The sequence below is a fragment of the Mustela putorius genome, unplaced genomic scaffold (assembly GCF_011764305.1).
Source record: "Mustela putorius furo isolate JIRA1106 unplaced genomic scaffold, ASM1176430v1.1 tig00000577_pilon_pilon_pilon, whole genome shotgun sequence".
Lineage (NCBI taxonomy): Eukaryota > Metazoa > Chordata > Mammalia > Carnivora > Mustelidae > Mustela > Mustela putorius.
In genome coordinates this window covers 6,300,953-6,321,105 of record NW_025421421.1, presented here as the reverse complement: position 1 = coordinate 6,321,105, position 20,153 = coordinate 6,300,953, and the positions used below count along the sequence as shown (strand labels likewise).

General features: G+C 45.7%; 1 protein-coding gene across 15 annotated transcripts in view; it reads left to right on the top strand.

Annotated features, from left to right (window-relative positions):
• SGMS1 (sphingomyelin synthase 1) overlaps positions 1-20,153 on the top strand; it is a 266,380-nt gene that overhangs the window by 177,086 nt on the left and 69,141 nt on the right. For 2 of the 15 annotated variants that reach the window (XM_004764110.2, XM_004764120.3), the window contains one exon: positions 19,045-19,233. The exons of the other annotated variants lie outside the window; for them this stretch is intronic. The gene's annotated coding sequence lies outside the window, so the exon portion shown is untranslated. The remainder of the gene's footprint in view (positions 1-19,044; positions 19,234-20,153) is intronic. 15 annotated transcript variants of the gene reach the window in all.

Below are 20,153 nucleotides of genomic sequence, written 5' to 3'. Positions count from 1 at the left end.
AAGTAAACTAAACCAACTCAGTCCTACCGGGCTGCTTAGCATATCCTGTGATGTCATTTAAGTCGCTCAGATTACCACACTGCTGGAGAAGTCTCCAGTCAAGGCGGCTTTTAGTCAGAATTTCACTGACTTTTTTCCGCTGTGGTTTTGCCATTGCTAAGATGCTTACAAATTTTAAATAGATAAAATTAAGTAAAGTTTTGAATAAAAGAAGTCTACTTTTATTTGGCTGCCAAGATCATAGCACAGCCCCCCTCCCCGTTTTGGGCATTTTGGTTCTGGAAGCTGTGGTGCTTTTTTAAAAACTGTATTCTTAGAAGACTGTCCTTTTAATATTCTTGTATTCACACTTATGTACTGAAACTTTTCACGCAGTTACCATTGCTGACAGTAACTGGTGTTTGTACTATTGAGCATTTGTTGGAGAGATTATCAACCCAGGGGGCCGGGGCTGGGACAGTCACCTTCTTAAAGCCTCTCAGGCTTTCCTTCCAGGAGCAAAATACTCAGCAGAGGCCGGAGCCTGCTGCCCTTTACTTTCTTTGATCATGTCCCTGTCAAAGTCAGAGATGTGGAAATTCAACATGTCCAGCCCAGAAACCAGTTGTCACCAGTCCAGACCTAGGGGACTGCCTTTCACAGTGTCCTCAGTGCCGGGATGGCCAGAAGTGTGTCCCAGGAAGACTGGGGGGGGGGACTCCTCCCGGGAAGGGAGCAGAGAGCGGGTCAGAGCACTGCCCCTGGGAAGCGGCAGGCATTCTGCCCACTGGGTTGAAGAACAGGGAAAAACAGCCAGAAATCTCCTGTTCTCTCTGCACGGAGATCTCCTCCCCTCCCTGGCCTGGGTTCAACTCCCGACCTCTCCTCAGTGGCCCCCATGTCCTCCAGACTTCCTTCCCCTGCTGCCACCATGTTCCAGGGAGCTTTAGTCTCTGAAAATATGTTAACCCAATTATCTGAGCAAGTTGTGGGTCTGTGTGTGTGGGTGAGGTCAGGGGGGCTGGGAGTTGCTGTATTTTTAAATTGTGAATTGAATCAGTTCAGGGGCTAATGCTTCTTCTTTGCTTCTCTTTCTGCCTACCACCCCAAGTACGCAAACACCAGCAACGCGAGTGCTTCCCCGCAGTGGGGATGGCCATGGGTGCTTGGCTGCCCAGTACCCTAGCCACTAGGCATGTGTAGTCACTTACATTAAACGAAAGTGAAATAAAATAAAAAAATTCTGTTTCTTAGTTGCACTCATTGCATTCAAGTGCAAGTGTCGCAGCTCCCATGTTGGGCAGAGCAGACCCAGAACATTTCCATCATCTGATGCCCAGGAAGAGGAGGCGGCCTTAAAGAAGATAGGTGGAAAGGCGTTGGATCGGCTTTCAAGGAATTCTGTGTAAACCAAAACATTTCTGGGGCTGAAGCTTGGCTCCTTTAGGCCAAACGAAGGTGCCTTACTTAAACTCTGAGGTTCCTTCCATTTTAAAGTTGGGATTCTAGCAGAGAGCAGCCAGAGGGAGTCATGGGGGGTGGGGAGGGGGCGGGTGCAGCGTAACCGGTTGGTCGGGGCCTGAAGTCTGAGGTTGGCAAATAGAGTTGGGTGAGGCGGCTTTCCCCAGACTGGCGAGAAGCCCACGGAGGAAGCTGGGAGTCAAAGAGCAGCGGGTCCTTGTGGCTTGGGCTGGAGGAACTGATGGGGGGGCTGGGAGGCTGTGGTTGGCGCTTAGGGGGGCCCCAAACTGAACCCACAGAGGAGATCCAGAGAGGTCTGTGGAGAGGGAGGTTAGTCTGGGGTCCTGGTGTAGAGCAATGAAGGCCTAGGTATGAGCAGTGAAGGTATCCTAGGTCCATTTGCCCTGTTTCCTGCAGAGATCTAACTGATAGATCCCACTGCGGCCATGCAGTGTTACAGGAGCTCAGTCCTTTCCTAAGTTTTGCAATCCAAATTATTTCCAGTGGGTTAAAAGGCACCCCAAGGTAGAGTCCTTGGGAACTGAAGAAGCCTACTGAGGCCATGCTTCCAGAAAAGTAATGAAGGTCCATTACCAAATCCCCCCTGACTCCTGGGTAGCGTCCCACGCAGGATATGTCAGAGGTTCCTGTGTGTCAAAAGTGACCAGAGGCGTCCCTCAAGATATCGCAATTGATCACCATCCTGCCTTCCCTGGGAAGACATTCCTGCCGTAAGAGGCCCTGGAGGGGTGCCGGCGTCCCTCCACTTCCCCATCGCATCCTAGGCTACAGATGGGTGCCTGGTGAATGGACTAAAATGCTTGTGCCATGCTATCGTATGTCCTGAAGACTGCATACTGTTTTGCCATATTAACCCATGGAAATGCTAGAGAAGTTTGGCAAGGGGAAATTACCCAATTTCATAGCTTTAGGCGGTTTGCAGAAGACACTGATGAGAAACAGTAAAGACTGAAATCCATCATGGTCTATGCAACATTCCAACACATGTGGTCCTTACAGCCAACTTCCCTAGGAAACGGTCCCCGGTTGCGTTTTAATTCAATCGGGTACTGGTTTCGGCCGGCTCCCAGTGGAGGTCTCGTGGCCAGAAGTGGCTAGACCGGGCATGTGGAGGGGATCACATTAGATCAATCAAGAGGAAACCTCACACGGGAGTCTTAAGATTGGCAGCCGTCCTGGTGACTTAGGTGGCTGTCCCGTGCCCAAGAGAGACAACTTTCTATAAGAACAGGAATAAAGAGAGGCCATCAAGTTTCTGGGTCTTATTGCCATTCCGGCCAGGGTACTAGCTTACAGCCAAAAGGCAGACGCTCTCCTCCCCGTGGAGTAGCCATGGGCTAGAGGATTACAGCCTGAGCAATTGACATGCAAGTGTTCCAATAAGACCATACTCCTTGAAAAAGCCCTGGAATGAGAGTACAGGAAAAGGAGAGAAAGTACTCACCAATTTTGCACCGAAGCACAGAGTCCAAATGTAAAGACTCAGAAATCTCCTGGCTGGCTCGCCAAAAATGATGAAGTCCCAGAACCTAAGTCAGGTTCGGTGGGGTGAGGAGGTTCGGAGCCGACGACTAAAGAAAGAATTCTTAAGACGTCGTTGGTGCAAAATGGTGGTTTATTAAAGCACGGGGACAGGACCTGTGGGCAGGAAGAGTTGCTGCCCCGGGTTGTTAGGAGTGGTTGGTTATATACACAGGAGTTGGGTAGGTGAGGACAAAGGGGTGTTCAGAAGGGCTATTGGGGCAAAGAATACTATCAGGATATTGAAGACCTGGTTACTATCAAGTAAAGACAATTGGGAGTCTGGTGGAATGTTACATTCCTGCTATCAAGCATCCTTGTTAATGAGATTTAGGTTTAGAAGAAATTTAACTTTATTTACTTTTCCTTCTACCTCCACCTCCTTTGGTTTTTTATGGAGGGGAGGGTGACATTAGGCTTGAGAAACTGAGTTCTGTGTCTTTGGAAATTGGGCTATTGATAAGGTAACTTCTTTGTTGTAATCTCAAGGACATTTGCAAACCAAGGGAGACTCCTGTTTTGCAGGATTGCGATCTCAGCAAGTTAACTATTTATCATTTTATGGCAGTCAAGGGTGCCTGAGGAATGCTACACCAATGGAGGGGAGCGGGTGAAGGGGGGGGTGCAAGGCGCCAGCTCTTGCTTTGTCCTCAGCCAGCCTCCTGCTCCCTCATCAAAAGAGCAGCGGGTCCTTGTGGCTTGGGCTGGAGGAACTGATGGGGGGCTGGGAGGCTGTGGTTGGCGCTTAGGGGGGCCCCAAACTGAACCCACAGAGGAGATCCAGAGAGGTCTGCGGAGAGGGAGGTGAGACATGCTTCTGGCAGCTTCTGCATTCTCTGTGGCTCCTATTGGTCGGCTCCACCCCAGCCCTTCCCTGGGGTGAAGTCAGCACTCAGGCTCGGGTGGGGCTGGGCCGGGGGCCAGCGGGCTCCAGACCAACAGGGCCCGGTGTCTGCGAGCCAAGCACCTCTTCATGTGGGGTATACTCCTCCTGTTGCCCTCCTTTGGAGCCCGCACAGTCAGGCGCGTCTTCGCAGAACACCGAGCACGTGGCATTGACGATGTTTCCCTGGACGTGAACTTCGAACTCCTTGGGAGCAGATGTGTCTTGTGCGTTGTGGGAGTCCAGGCCCCTGGCACGTAGTGGGGGCGTTTGTAGCTCTTTAATTCATTGCTTGAAAACTCGCTGAAGTATGTTGTTTGGAAGGTTTTCTAACAGAAAACTTAACTTGTTTTTTTTTTTTTTTTTAAAGTTCTTACTTAAATTCCACTTACTTAACCTACTGCTGGTGTGATATTAATTTCAGGTGTGTACCGTAGTGATCCAGCACTTCCATCCAGCCCTCCCCCTGCTCATCACAACAGGTGTGTGCCTTCATCCCCATCAGCTGATTAATTGTCACCCCACTCTCTCCCCTCCTCTCTGGTGACCAGCCCTGTGTTGTCGCTAGTAAAAGTCCATTTCTTGATTTGCCTCCCTCTTTCTTTCTCTTTCTTTTTTTTTTTTAACCTTTGCTTATTTGTTGTGTTTCTTAAATTCCACATATGAATGAAATCATAAGGTATTTGTCCTTCTCTGACTGACTTATTTTGCTTAGCATAATCCCCTCTAAATTCATCTATGTCCTTGCAAATGGCAAGATCTCATCTCTTTATTATGGCTGAGTAGTACTCCATTGAATATATATGCCACATCTTCTTTACCCATTCGTCAGTCTGTGCACACTTGGCTGTTGCTGTAATCTGGCTGTTGTTGGTAATGCTGCTGTACACCTCAGGGTGTGTGTGCCCCTTTGAACTAGGTTGTTTGGGTTTTTCTCCCTTTGGGTAATACCTAGTAGTGCAGTTGCTGGGTCATAGGGTAGCTCTAATTCTAACTTTCTGAGGAACTTTCACACTGTTTTCCAGAGTGGCTGCACCAGCTTGCATTCCCTCCAACAGTGTAGGAGGGTTCCCTTTTCTCCACATCCTCACCAACACCTGTTGTTTCTTATGTTGTTGATTTTAGCCATTTGATTGGTGTGAGATGGTATCTCATTGTAGTTTTGGTTTGTATTTCCCTGATGAGTGATACTGGGCATCTTTTCGTGTGTCTTTTGGCCATTTGTATGTCTTCTTTGAAGAAATGTCTACCCTTGTCTTCTCATCTTTTAATTGGATTATTCATTTTTGGGGTATTGAGTTTTACAAGTTCTTTCTGTATTTCGGATACTAACCCTTTATTGGATGTCATTGGCAAATACCTTTTCCTGTTCAGAAGGTAGCCTTTGAGTTTTGCTGGTTGTTTCCTTCACTGTGCAGGTGAAGTCCCAGTGGTTTATTCTTGGTTTTGTATCCCTTGCCTCAGGAGACATATATAGAGAAAAGTTGCTATGGCCAATGTCAGAGAAATTACTGCCTGTGCTTTCTTCAGAGACTTCGGTGGTTTCCTGTCTCACATTTAGATCTTTAATCCGTTTTGAGTTGATGGCAAAACTGTTTTTGTGCATGGTGAAAGAGAGTGGTCTGGTTTCATTCTTTTGCCTGTACCTGTCCAGTTTTCCCAACACCATTTGTTGAAGAGACTGTCCTTTTCCCGTGGGATATTCTTTCCTGCTTTGTCACAGATTAATTGACCATATAATTGTGGATATATTTCTGGGTTTTCTGTTCTGTTCCATTGATCTCTGTTTTTGTGCCTGTACCATACTTTCTTGATGACTACATCTTTGTCATACAACTTGAGGTTCAGAATTGTGAGCCTCTAGCCAGCTTTTCTTTTCCAGGATCACTATGACTATTCAGGGTGTTTTGTGGTTCCTTACAAATTTTAGGGTTGTGTGTTCAAGTTCTGTGAAAACTGCAGTTGGTTATTTTGATAGGGATTGCATTAACTGTGTAGATTGCTTTGGGTAGTAGAGACATTTTAACAGTATTTGTTCTTCTAATCCATGAGCATGGATTTTTCCATTTCTTTGTGTCATCTTCACTTCCTTCCATTAGTGTTTTATAGTTTTGGAGTCCAGGACTTTCATCTCGTTGGTTATGTTTATTTCTAGGTATGTTATTATTTTTGGTGTAATTGTAAATGGTTTCATTTTCTTAATTTCTCTTTCTGCTACATCATTATTAGTGTATAGGAATGCAACAGATTTCTGAACACTGATTTTGTAACCTGTGACTTTTCTGCATTCATTTATAAGTTCTAGTAGTTTTTTTTAGTGGAGTCTCCTGGGTTTTCTTTCTTTCTTTTTTAAGATTTATTTATTTATTTGACAGAGACACAGCAGGAGAAGGAACACAAGCAGGAGGGGGAAGTGGGAGAGGGGGAAGCAGGTTCTCCTGCTGAGCAGGGAGCCCTGCGCAGGCCTTGATCTCCCCGGACCCTGGGATCATGACCAGAGCCGAGGGCAGACGCTTAACGATTGAGCCACCCAGGCACCCATCTGGGTTTTCTGTATACAGTGTCGTGTCATCTGCAAGAAGTAAAAAATTTTACTTTTTCCTTGCTGATTTGGATGCCTTTTATTTCTTTTTGTGGTCTGCTTGCTGTGCCTAGGACTTGCAGTGCTATGTTGAATAAAAGTGGTGACCGTGGACGTCCCTGTCTTGTTGACTGTGAAGAAAAAGCTCCAAATTTTCCCCATTTCGGATAATGTTAGCTGTGTTTTTTTTTCCACATATGGCCTTTATTATCCTGAGGTATGTTTCCTCTAAGCCTACTTTGTTGAGGGTTTTCATCATGAATGGATGTTGTATTTTGTTAGATCCTTTTTCTGTGTCTTGAAAAGATCCTATGGTTCTTACCCTTTCTCTTTTTAATGTGATGATTAATCACTTTGATTCATGAATATTGATCCACACTTGCAGCCCAGGAATAAATCCCATGTGATTGTGGAGAAATTTTTAATGTATCATTGGTTTTTGTTGCTAGTATATTGTTGAGGATTTTTGCATCAGTGTCCTTACCTGGTTTTGGTATCAGAGTAATGCTGGCCTCATAGAATAGAAGTTTTCTTTCCTTTTCTACCTTTGGAATAGTTTGAGAAGAATAAGTATTAACTCTTCCTTAAATTTACATGTGAAACCGTCTGGTCCTGGACTTTGGCTTGTTGGGAGTATTTTGATTAGTGATGAAATTTCATTGCTACTCTGTTCTAATTTGCTGTTTCTTTCTGTTTCAGTTTTGGGAGTCGATTTGTTTCCAGGAATTTATTCATTTCTTCCAGGTTGTCCGATCTGTTGGCATAGAGGTTTTCATAATAATCCCTTTTTTGTAATAATCTCTTATAAATGTTTATATTTTTGTGGTGTGGATTATTTTTCATTTGCAGTTGTGCTTATCTGGGTCCTCTTTCACTCTCTTCTTTTTGATGAGTCTCACTGAAGGCTTATCAGTTTTATTACTATTTTTCAAAGAACCAGTTCCTGGTTTCATTGATCTGTTCGATTGCTTTTTTAGTTTCCGTATCATTTATTTCTGCCCTAATCATTACTATTTCCTTCCTTCTGCTGGCTTTAGGCTTTGTTGTTCTTTTTCTAGCTCTTTTCAGTATAAGGTTAAGTTGTTTATATTTGAGATTTTTCTTGCTTCTTGCGGTAGGCCTGTGTTGCTATATACTTCTCTCCTAGAACTGCTTCTGCTGCATCCCCAAGGTTTCAGACTGTGTATTTTAATCTGTTTCCATGAGTTTTAAAAAAAATTTCTTCTTTAATTTTCCTGGGTGACCGATTCATTGTTCAGTAGCATGTTACTTATCCTCTAGGTATTTGTGGTCCTTCCAGATTTTTTGTTGTGGTTGACTTCACGTTTCATAGCCCTGTGGTCTGAAAAAGGTGCATCGTATGATTTTGATATTCTTGAATGTGTTGAGGCCTGTTTTGTGGCCTAATATGTGATCTCTTCTGGAGGATGTTCCATGTGCACTTGAAAAGAATATGTATTGTGCTGTTTTAGGATGGAATGTTCTGAGTTTATCGGTAAGCCCATCTGGTCCAGGGTGTCATTCAACACCATTGTTACCTTGTTGATTGTCTCTTCAGGTGCTCTGTCCATTGCTGTAAGTGGGGGCTAAGTTCCCCTACTGTTATACTATTGATTATTGCCTTTATGTTTGTCATTAATTGTTTTATATATTTGAGCGCTCCTGGGTTGGGTGCGTAAATATTTACAGCTGTTACATCTTCTTGTTAGTTTGTCCCCTTTATTTTTAGATAATGCCCTTCTTTGTCTCTTGTTACTCTTTGCATTAAAGTCTAGTCTGTCTGAAAAAGTGCTGCCATTTTGCCTTTGTTGTGACATCGATTTAAATGTTTCTCCTCTTCACTTCTAATCTGCAGATATCTTTGGGTTTAAAACAAATGTCTTGTAGATAGTATACAGTTGAGTCTTGGTGGTTATTATTTATTTTTTTTTTTCATCCATTCCAACACCCTATATCTTTTGAATAGAGTGTTTACTCCATTTGGGTTCAGAGTGATTAGTGATAGATATGTATTCATTGCCATTTTATTACTTGTTTTGTAGTTGTTTCTGGAGATTTTCTCTGATTCTTATCTTTCTCTGTGTCATGGTTTGCTGCTTTTGGCTAGTGATCTATCTTGATTTCTTTCTCTTGATTCTTTGCCTATTTATTAGTTTTGTATTGGTGATTACCATTAACTCTGCATATGACAGCTTCTGCAGTAGTAGTCTCTGTGAAGCTGATGGTCATTTACATGTGAACCCATTCTTAACTCCTCTCCTTCCCACGTTTTAGGAATCTGTTCTATTTTAAAACCTTTTGTGAGTGCCATGACTGATTTTTTTTTTTTTTTTTTTTTTTTTTTTAAATAACAGTATGAGCTTTGACTGCTTTTGTGTTTCCGGCCTTCGTGTTCTCATTTACGTTCTTTCCTTTTCCCTATAGTATTTCTTGCAGGCCTGGTTTGTGGTCACAAACTCCTATAATTTTTGTGTGTCTGGGAAACTGCATCTCGGGTTCTATTCCAAATGACAGCCTTGCTGGGTATTGTATTCTTGGCTGCACATTTTCCCACTCAGCACTTTGAGTATATCGTGCCACTCTGGCACATCTGGCCTGCCAGGTGTCTGTGGAGAGGTCTGCTGCTCACCTTACGGGTTTTCCCTTGTAAGTTAAGGACTTCTTTTATCTTGCTGTTTTTAAGGTCTTTTTCTGTTTTGCAGATTTAATTATGGTATGTCTTAGTGTTGGCTTGCTTTTGTTGGGATCTCTCTGCTGCCTGGATCTGGGTGTCTGTTGCCTTCCCCAGGTTAGGGAAGTTTTCAGCTGTGATTTTCTCAAATAAATGTTCTGCCCCCTTTCTCTCTCTTCTTCTTCTGGGATTCCTGTAATACAATGTTATTATGTTTGGTGGGGTCACTGAGTTCCCTGATCTGTTTTCATGTTCTGTAATTCTTCTTTCTTTTGTTCAGTTTCACTACTTGCCATTATTTTGTCTTCTAGGACACTGAATTGTTCCTCTGCTTTTTCCAGCCTGCTGTTCATTGCATCAGGCCAAGTTCCCGTCTCCTTTATTTTATTTATTCATCGTCCCTGATTGATTCTTTTTTAACTCTTTTATCTCTGTGGTAATGGTCTTACTGATGTTTTTTCACAAGACCAGTGAGCATCCTGATGATCATTGCTTTAAATTCCCCATCAGGCATGTTACTTACATCTGCTTCACTTAGATGTCTGGCAGCGGTCTCATCTTGTCCTTTAATTTGAGGTAAATTCCTCTGTCTTGGCATTTCGTCTAAGTCTCTGCCTTCTGTGTGTTAGAAAAGCCTATTGTGTCTTCTGCTTCTGAAAGTGATGGCTTTGTAAAGAAGGGGTCATGTAGTTCCAGGGCCTGGCGCTTTTGGCAGCATCTCAGGTTTATGAAATTTGTGCTCTGCTGCTGTGTTTTGGCTGCTCTATCTTTCAGGCCAGGCGTCTGCAGAGGCTCTCCTTACCTTTGTGGGCAGTGTTTGGTCCCAGGTCTGAATGTGGCAAGTTTTAGCTGGGTCTACTCTAGTCTGCTTGTAAAATGAGCCCTGATATCCCCTCCACCAGAACTGAGGCCCTGCAGGACTCTGGTCAGGAGACATGGTGTGGGCAGTGGTTTTTGCTGGTCTTCTGTGGGAAGGACCCACTGTGCTGGGTCTGAGGTAAGCATGACTGAGAGGGGCAGGGGCAGTCCCACCAGAGCACAGGGGAGTGGAACTTGGTATGAGGAGGTTAGGCAGTCTGTGTTGCTTCCCTCATGTAGCCCTGTGTTTATGTTGAGGGGTTGAGTAGGGAAATGGCCTTAGCCAGCTGCTTTGTTCCTGGAAAGGTGTCTCCCTGCCTGAAGGCTGTGTCTCAAGGATCCACACAGAGAATAACCACACCCTCCAGTGTGCCCCGGGCACTCTTCAGATGCTGTTTCTGTGCTGTCTGCCCCCAGGTTGTTTGCCTGCTTTCTCTTGGGGGCAGTGCAGTACCCTCCAGGCGCTATTCCAGCCAAGCCTGCTGACCTTTAAAACTCCAGGCTCTAAGCCCTGCTTGTTGCTGGAAGTCATGAAATTCAGCCCCTCTCATTTTCAAAGCCAGTGGCTATGGGGAAACATTCTTGTGCGTTCTGCTGTGTGCTCTCTGGCTGTTCTCCACAACGATGCTCGGCTCCTCTCCTCTCCTCTCCGCAACACCCATTATCCTTGTCTTCACTAAGCCTTCTTCGATGTAGCTTTTCTCCACCTTTTGTCATGGAATTTTGTTCTGCCAGTCTTCATGCCGATATGTTGGGGTTTGTAGGATGATTTTGATAGTTACTTAGTTGGGTTCGTGGGACAAGAGGAGACTAGGGTCCTCCTACTGTGCTGCCGTCTTTCCCCTCAATATCAAACTTTTCTTTTCTTTTTTCTTTCTTTCTTTTTTTTTTTTTTTAAAGAATACATTTGTGGCCACTAGACTACAAAGATAGAAGCCAGTCCTTTCTCCAAATGGGCAGGGAAGGTGAAGATCTTGAAAGTCGCTGTACCAGAGCAGGAAGGATGAGTGGGAGGTAGGAAGGCTCGCAGCTGGAGAAATGATCTTCGGAGGGAGTTCATGTGGGGTTCGATGAATAACCATTTACACTAGTCCAGTTCTCAAGAGTTTTGTCTTCTCAGGATCACTGCAGTGTGTCATTTTGGCCAAAATGAGAAGGCTCTGAGAAGAAGAAGGCTCTGAAAAGAACATCGAACTAAAAATACTTGACTATACAGAAATAGAAAATAAGTCGATTCCTGATACATGCCATCAGCTTTGGATTGTGGACTTTTTGCTCCCAATATTTCCTAAATTTACTGAAATCACATAGAGATTTTTTTTTTAAAGATTTTATTTTATTCATTTGACAGAGAGAGATCACAAGTAGGCAGAGAGGCAGAGAGAGAGAGGAGGAAGCAGGCTCTCCGCTGAGCAGAGAGCCCCATGCAGGACTCGATCCCAGGACCCTGAGATCATGACCTGAGCCGAAGGCAGCGGCCCAATCCACTGAGCCACCCAGGCGCCCCCACATAGAGATTTTTAAATTCAGTTTCATGTTCATGTTTTCTACCCTGAGTCCCACCACTGTTCTGACTTATATGATGGCTTATGATAATGGTAAGTTTGCACCTAGCAGAGAGTAGGCATTCAGTAAATACAGATTCACCAAGTAAATGAGCAAATGGTGAGCAGTTATGATTTAAGGCATTCAGTTTTTTTACATAGCATGAAATCATTGTAGAGATCTCTAGTTTAAACCTGTGTGTTTTGTTCTCTGTATGAGGTCCTCTACTGGTTTCCATTTACTGAGAGTTGCTCATTGTGGTCAGGCCTTACCTTTGTCCTTTTGAGGCAGGTACTACTGTTCTGGATCATGAGTAAATTTGCTGCTGCTTCCGTTTGGTGGCTAGACAGCTGAGGAAGAGGATGACATGGTCTTTGCCCCAGAGGCGGTCAAGGCCTAGCACATGGGTCCATTTCAGGGAATGAGTCTGGTCTCCAGAGACACCTCTATCAGGAGCCAGAGGGTGGGGAGGCCTTGCTGGAGAATGGGAGGGAGGCCACAGGATCTTTTCAGGCTGAGCTCAGAGCCCCCATGAGGAGCTGGGACCTGAGACGCTCTGGAACTCTGGGGATCCTTGAATCCCTCTGGAAGACCAGAGTGCAGACACAACTTCAGCTGGAAAACACTTAATACAGTTGAAAAATTGTGGCGCTTCTTACTTTCTGCCCTTTTTATACATGACTGTTATTTAGAATTCTGTTGTGAAAATTACTTACTGTGAAAAGTGAAGGATAGGTTCACGGGTTTTGTTTCTCTCTCTCTCTCTCTCTTTTTTTTTTTTCTCGCCGTGTTTGTTTTCTGAACTCTTCATCTTTCTTGATCCCTGGCGCATGTAGGAGTCCCGCAGGTCTGGCCCTGGCTCTCCAGGAGTCAGGCGGGGGTGGCGAAGGCATGTTTGAAGTCAGATAAGATGTGCTGGGTACTGGGCTCATGCTGTGCCCGTACCAGCTTCACTGTGTTCTCCCCACCTGACACCGTCGGGAGCAGGTGACCCGTCAGGACAAGTATTTTTGAGAGGTGGGCAGACCGAGGGTTAGAGAGCTGAGGTGGTGGGAGGCCATGCAGCGTGGCACAGAATGGGAGCAGTTCTCGCTCTGTCTTTCATTTGGTAGTTTGCCACAGGACCTAATTACGGCAGGAGTGCTGGGGGTTAAAGGGGTATATCGGTGCCCCCAGAGTCAGGGCCGTCTGGGAGCTGAAGCCAGACAGGAGTTCGAACGGGGATGAAGTTGGAGCAGGGAATGGTGTAAGAATTATTAGCTATCATAGATAAAAATCGATGGAACAGACGGAGAGGATTAAAAATAAGCTTACTGTGACGAGCGCTGTGTAGTGTATAGAATTGTTGACTCACTATATCGCACAGCCCAAGCTAATGTAACACCATAGGTTCATTGTACATCAGTAAAAATGTAAAAGAAAATTGGAAAAAGAAAGCATAGGGGAAAAATATTGGCACGATAAGAACTGTGGGAGGTTAACCATAATATATGCCATTAGCAATTAAACAGAACAACTAAAAATAGAAAAACCTCAAAATAACCACCAAATGGAAAAAGCAGGCCATTGACATAAACACACACACACACACACACACACACACAATTTTTAAAAAAATTTTTAAAAGAATGATTAGCTTTAACAAGGGGGTGGAGTGAAGATGGATTAGCTGATAAAAAGTAAATGGAACTCTACAGGATATAGAAATAATGGATCCTGGGGAGCAGAGGAGGGCCCATAAAGGAAGAGGCCACACCTCACGCCCTTCTGAGAGTTGGATCCAGACCCGGACTGTGTTGGAGAGGACGTGGTTGGAACCCACTGTGGGCGCAGAAGTTGCTGGGTGTGGGGGAATTGCTGTCCTCAGAGATATGTCCCAAGTGGAGACACCCCACTGTAAAGCTGTAGGAGGCGGGAGCCACTCTGGAAACCGGAAACTCAGCTCCTTCCTTTTGTCTTTCCAGAAACTTCCTTCTACTGACAAAACTAGAATAGCTCCAGTCGTGTGGACCAGGCAATCAAGGGCAAGTTTGTAGCCGAGAGGCACTACCTTGAGACCTGGGCACAGAGAGGAGAGAACTCCCCTTTTTTCTCAGAGCCTTTATTTCTCTTTTGTTCAACCAGGCAGTTGGGCACGATCTGTTTATACATTTGGCTGGGTTCACCTCCTCCCCCTCTCCGCTGTGCCCTGCACTTAGTGGGGCTTGATATCTCTGGGACTTACCACTAGGGGCTCCTGAGGATTAAGCTGCTTTAATTTTCTGTGGTTTGCCTCTTTTTTTTTTTTTTTTTTTTTAATTTTATTTATTTGACAGAGAGAGAGAGATATCACAAGTAGGCAGAGAGGCAAGCAGAGAGAGAGGGGGAAGCAGGCTCGATGTGGGGCTCGATCCCAGGACCCCTGAGATCATGACCTGAGCTGAAGGCAGAGGCTTAACCCACGGAGCCCCCCCAGATACCCTTGTGGTTTGCCTCTTAAACCTCGGATAAAGACCTGGATGGATCAGGAGTTGATGGCACATTGACGAGGCCCTGTCAAGCCAGGTGACATCCCAGGCTCGCCGTTTAATGCCAGTGAAGACACTGGGTACAATCTAGAATTGTAACTGTATGTGAAGTAACTCAATTTGAGATTTTGTCTCTTAGGCTTTATGAACATTTGCCAGAGGCTTTCCTGACATACTGTAGGGTTCTGGTTTTATGTGTCCGCAGCAGGTTTTTATTTAGTTACTACTGCATTTCTTTACTGCTTCCTCATGACTCTGGAAGAGTCATTCTTCCAGAAGAGTTCTTCAGACATTTCCCCTTGAGACTGTTCCCTCCGTAACAGCTTGGAACTGCTGGATTCTGTTTGTGACTTCTAGCCACCGAAGTCCGTACTGTGCGTAATTTCTCATTTAGCTGAAAGCATTAGAAAGGGAGAAGTGCTCAGCCTCATCCTTGTTGCTCTGGAGCCAGGTTTGTGATGCCTTGTCTGCTCCATTTCATAGTTTGATTTCATAGCTTGTCCTATTCCCCACCTCCCCTCCCCCCAGAACTCTCCTAAAAAGCCTTTAACTCACTAAATTTATTTTGGGAGGTTCAGATATGAAGGCCTATAGACATTTGAAGTTTTCTTTTTCTTTGTTTTTTTTTTTTTTTTTTAATATTTATTTGACAGTCAGAGATCACAAGTAGGCAGAGAGGCAGGCAGAGGTGAGGGAGGAAGCAGGAACCTGGAACCCTGCTGAGCAGAGAGCCCGATGTGGGGTTGGACCCCAGGACCCTGAGATCATGAACTGAGCTGAAGGCAGAGGCCCAACCCACTGAGCCACCCAGGCGCCCCTGTTTTGTGTTGTCTTTTTAATTAAATTTTGTTGAAAACCAGAGTGCTAAGAGAGAGAAGATAATTTTCCATGACCTTATATATAGGTAACACCTGATGATGGTGAAAATAAAGGAGTGCATGTATGGGGTTAACATGCAGTGGTATCAAAAGGCACAGAAAGGGAAGTAAAAGCCTTCCTTCAAATATAACTTTTATTATGTTTCTTGTGGTTTCTCCCGGGGTGGGGGGGAAATGTTTCTGGCACATATCTGCATCTGCGGCTCTCTGCTTTTTATGTTGTTTAATAAAGGGATTAATTATACATATTTTTCCTATAGCCCCCCCCCTTTCCGATTATATTTTTAGAGATCTTGTCCCTCAGCACACACGGATCTGCCTTATTCTCTTTGATACGTTATGTGCAGTAATGGATATGGAGGGGCAGTAACTGATTTCACCTGTATCTTATCCCTGGGTGTTTTAGTAATTGCCAGATGTTTATGGGAAGGAGCTGTGCTGTGTTAGCTGTTGGAGTCACTATGGTTTGCCTCTTTGCAAATAAACATCTCACTGATATATCTGCAGATTAAATGCCAACAGTGAGATTGCTAGGTCAGAGGATCAATGCATTGTAAACTTTGACGGACATTTACCAAATTGCACTCCAGAAATTTACAGACTGATTTTCTTTTCCAGGGTTGTCTCTTTCCCACACCCCCACCAGCACTGTCCCGTCCCCAGACTTGGCGTTTTTGCCAGTCTGCTAAGTTAAAAATGTCTCTTTGCTCTGACTTGTTGATCTTTAATTACAGGTGTAGGGTCTTTTCGTAGGTTCCCTGCCCCATTGCGTTTCTTTCTGTAAGTTGCCTGCTTCTGTGCGTGGCTTGTGTTCTCTTCCTGCTCCATTTTCTTTTCCCTCCTTTCCTTTCCTGTAGGGGTCTTGTGTTTATCACATTGACTTCTGTGAGCTCATTTTAAATTAGAGAAACTAGTTGCATTTCATATGTGTTACTAGTGTGTTTTCTCATGTTATATCCTATCTTTTGAAAATGCTCATTAAAAAGTGTTTTTATTTTGGTGTAAAGATTTTTACACCCATTTCTTTGAGAAAGAAATGGAAAAAGCATGTGGGTTGAGAAGACTCGGCCATGCCTTCTGCTGTTTTTAAGACTGAGTGGTTGTGGTTTGAGACAAATGATTCTGCCTATAGATCTTAGTATGTCCCACGGCCCTGGAGACCCTGTAGCATCTTATTTACACCAGGACTGCCCTGAAGGAGTGATGGGTGCTGGTGTCCTTCCCCCTGTACTTGGCCGTGGCCCTCAGCAACTTATGGGCCTCTTGAGAGCAGGCGAGACCATGTCTACAAACGTCTGAATTTAGCTACCTGGGGAAGTCATTCCTGGAGCCAGAGTGGAGGGCGCTGCTCGCCCCTGAATGCCAAGCGCCCACGGCAGCACCGGAAGTGAGCGCACCGGAAGTGAGCGGCAGCACGTGGGATGAGTGGATGCAGACAAGGCAGAGCAGGAAGCCTGGCAGCGGGGAGGGGCCGGCATGGGGAGTTCGTATGCCTGACGCTGCCGCGCCAGGGTCCGGAGCACGTCCAGGCCCTGCCTTCGTCACCCGGTTCATCTCACCGGACGGGGTGGAGAGGCTGGACCGTGGAGATGGCGCACTGCGGCCAAGCATCCAAGTGCTGTTCCGGCGAATTTCCTCGTGTTCCCGTCATGACCATCTACATCCCCAGGGACAGGTGATCGCATCTGTGCCCTTGTGATGAGGAGCTCTTTCGGGCAGTATTGTAAAAAATTGAATTTCAAAATAATGAGAGCACGAGAGAAGGATTTCTCTTCAAATTCCTTCAAGGAACAAGCTTCTCCTTTGAACGTCTAAAATTTAACATTGTGGTTAGCAGGAACAGGGTGTGTGAAGGCTTGTCACATCCTCCGTAAACTCTGATGCAGAGTCCAGGATAAATATCTTGCTAGTTCTTCCTTTAATTAAATCCCTCCAGAGCAGAGCTGAAAGGTCTCCTGACAACTCAAGTAATCTCTATCTATGGATTTCCCTGCTTCCTCCATGGAAGAGCTTTTTCATGGTGTTGGACAAGGGACAGTACGATGATCCAGTGTCTTCTCTGTGGACATGCTGTGTTGCTCCTTGAAGATATCAATAACTCTTCATTTCTAGAGGGACCATAGCTTCCTTCCCAAGCCGTTGGACTCAAGCTGAGATGTCCGATGACTTCATTTACTCCCCGTGGTTTTCTGAGGGCTGTTGGTTCTGTTAATTTGAACGTGCTGTACCAAAAGTTGGCACTGATGAAACGGGTTGATTTTTGAGAGAGCTGGTGCTAAGCTTGGACTTCGGAGTGTGCTGTTCGTCTGTATTCAACACACAGATGACTGGACATCAGAACTTGAACGCACCAGCTGCTGTCGGAATGATCCCAGTGCTTCCAAAGCCCCCAATACAGGCTCCTGAAGTAATTGGTGAGTGATGTCATTAGTGAGCCTCGATCCGACAAATTCCTGCTGGTTCTATAATGGCTGTTGTCTTCTCTAAACAGTGCATCGAAATGAACAATAGAGATGCTAGAAAAGGTCTCTCTGGCTCCGTCAGAGGGAGCTTGCATGCGATTTTTTGGTTCTGCCCTTGTCCGCCCTGCCTCCTTGGCCATGGCTTATAAATCAAGGTGACTAAATCAGGCTGACAGAAGTTCATTTGTGCATTTGCCTTCGACATTTCATACCGGAGGATAGCTGACGAAGACGGATGGACGCTACTTGGAAAAATGAGTTTCTGCAAGCGACCGTGTCTGTGCTTTGTCCAGCAAGGATGAGGATGGGTCTGTCGGTGAGACCGTGGTGTCCTGGTGAGAACGGGACAGGCTTGGAGAAACAGAACCAGTAAAAAATAAAATGCTGATATCAGCTGTCACCGTTGTATGAAGCCTGCAGTTCAAGGAATGCTCAGCAACTTGTGTCTTGTATGTTTGGTTAGTGGGTATGAATTCTGGGGGGTGTACAGGCTTTTTGGAGGAATGCTTTGCAGCCAGAATAGAAAGTGTGAAGCAGTTGGGAAGGACGTTGGTTGGGAACCAGAAGCTTTGCATACAGACAGATGAACAGACGTCTCTGCCTTTGAGTCTTTTTTTTTTTTTAAGATTTTATTTATTTATTTGACAGAGAGAGGGAGAAGCAGGCTCCCTGCTGAGCAGAGAGCTCAATGTGGGGCTCGATCCCAGGACCCTGAAATCATGACCCGAGCCGAAGGCAGAGGCTTAACCCACTGAGCCAACCAGGTGTCCCATCTGCCTTTGATTCTTGATGCTGCTGCCACTCCCAGGTGTCCTTGAGAAAGGAAGATGATCTCTCCAGGCCCCCATATTCTTACTTTGTAAAAGCAGAGATGAAAACACCTACTGCAGATAGAGAAAGACAAGAATCAGGTCCATGGTGATCACTCAGCAGATGGAAGTGTCCTTATGGATCCGACAGTGTCACCGGCACTGGGCCCCTTGATAGGGCGACCTTGGAAAGGAGTTGAGGGATGGATGCTGACATTTCAAGCCCCTCCTCCAATGAAAGATACAGGAAACGGTGCATGTTTAGGACCTGGCAATGGCAGGGAGGCAGAGGTCTGCTGTGCTTGTGCGACTGTGACTGTTCATGCATTTCCCCGCTGTTGGCTCCAGACTAGGTGATTGACCCTGGTTTCTGCTGCCTGCCTCACAGTGAGGCCACAAGTCCCAATGAGGTCAATTACTAGGCGTAAGTGTTTATCCGAAGCTGCCGTGTTTCAGGAGTCTGCCGCCGGTCTGGTCACACGTGCTAATTACTGTCACTGCAGGGCAGCGCAGTTGCCGTGGTGGCGTCCGCAGTAGGAGTCGGTCACGAGTCGGTTACAGCGTCCTGAGCCTCTGGTCTCGCTGGGGCCCGCGGGGAGGCCAGTTGCATCAGCACCGGCGGAAGACAGGCTCTGAGCCCCGTTTGGTGTCTGCCCGGTGCCCAGCCCCTGCTGCTCGCACACTCACGTTGCACACACTTGGAACAAGAAGTCGTTGTCACTGGTCTCATACTTTGTTTCACGGAAAGAAAGCTTTGGTTCATATTTTCTTCGTACTGAGAAGGCATGGGTGCACATGCTGCTGAGCGCCGACGGGGAGCATGATTCTCAGGGCCTGCAGTCATGACACACGTCATTCATTCTCACAGGCTTGTGGACGTGCTCCTACCCTCCTGCTTGTGGAGGCGGGAAGCTGCTGCACAGAGGGGCTGGGTCACGTGCCCAAGACCCCACAGCCAGTAACCAGAAGAGCCAAGATTGAAACTGCAGCCATCTCTAGACCACCGGACTCACCTTCCTCTCCAGTAAGAGAAAACGGTTAAAGGGAACATATCCAGGTAGAGTCCGCGTAGCTGGTGACACTCCCTCTGAGCCCTTCGGGGCCCAGAGTTCCAAATCCCTGATTTCACATTGGTGGGCAAACCCTGTCTCTCCCCAGCACGTACGTGTATATCTGTGCATGCACACGTGCGTATGTACATAGATGATGCCTTGCACAGTGTGTACATGTGTACACACATGCATGGACTCAGGTGTACACATGAGTCACACACATGTGCGCACACACATATGCACGTGTATATGGTCACAAGGCCTGCTCAGCAATACTTGCTGTATCAAAAGAGAACTGTGGGATGGTTTTCAGCTTTTTCGGTGAATTTCTTCATGTGGTGACTTGATGGTCATTGAGATTCTTGGCTTGGTTCGACTGAGAATACATGCTGGTTGCCTGTAATGTGGCAGGAACTGACCAGAACCTCACCTTTGGAAAGTAATACCAGAACCATGTCAGGGCACGTGGTGGGGTGGAGGGTGATTCCCATCACTTAGAGAAGGCATGCAGCTGGGCTGAACGACTTTGTGGTGTTTAAACAATCTAAAAATTCTAAAAATTAAAATTGTGATTGCATAGCATTCAGAAACCATTTTGACATAAAAGCTGATAATTTAAAAATTTAGGATGATCTCATGGCAGTAATTAACTTTTCAGTATCTGCCAGTTCCTTCAAGTGTTCTGGATGCGTGTTCCCTGCGCGTGGGGGCTGTTACGACCCCAATTGTTCACATCTAATCAGTGGCGGGGGGTTTCCATTTGAGGTGCATATGTATTTATTTGTCATTACCATTTCAGGTGAATAATGACTATTTTCCAAAGACTGTTTGTCGAGAAGCTCAGAGAGAGTAGAAAAGTAACAGGACTGCGACATTTATGAATGAAAGAGCCACACACACAGTATGCTCTTGACGAGATGGTGAA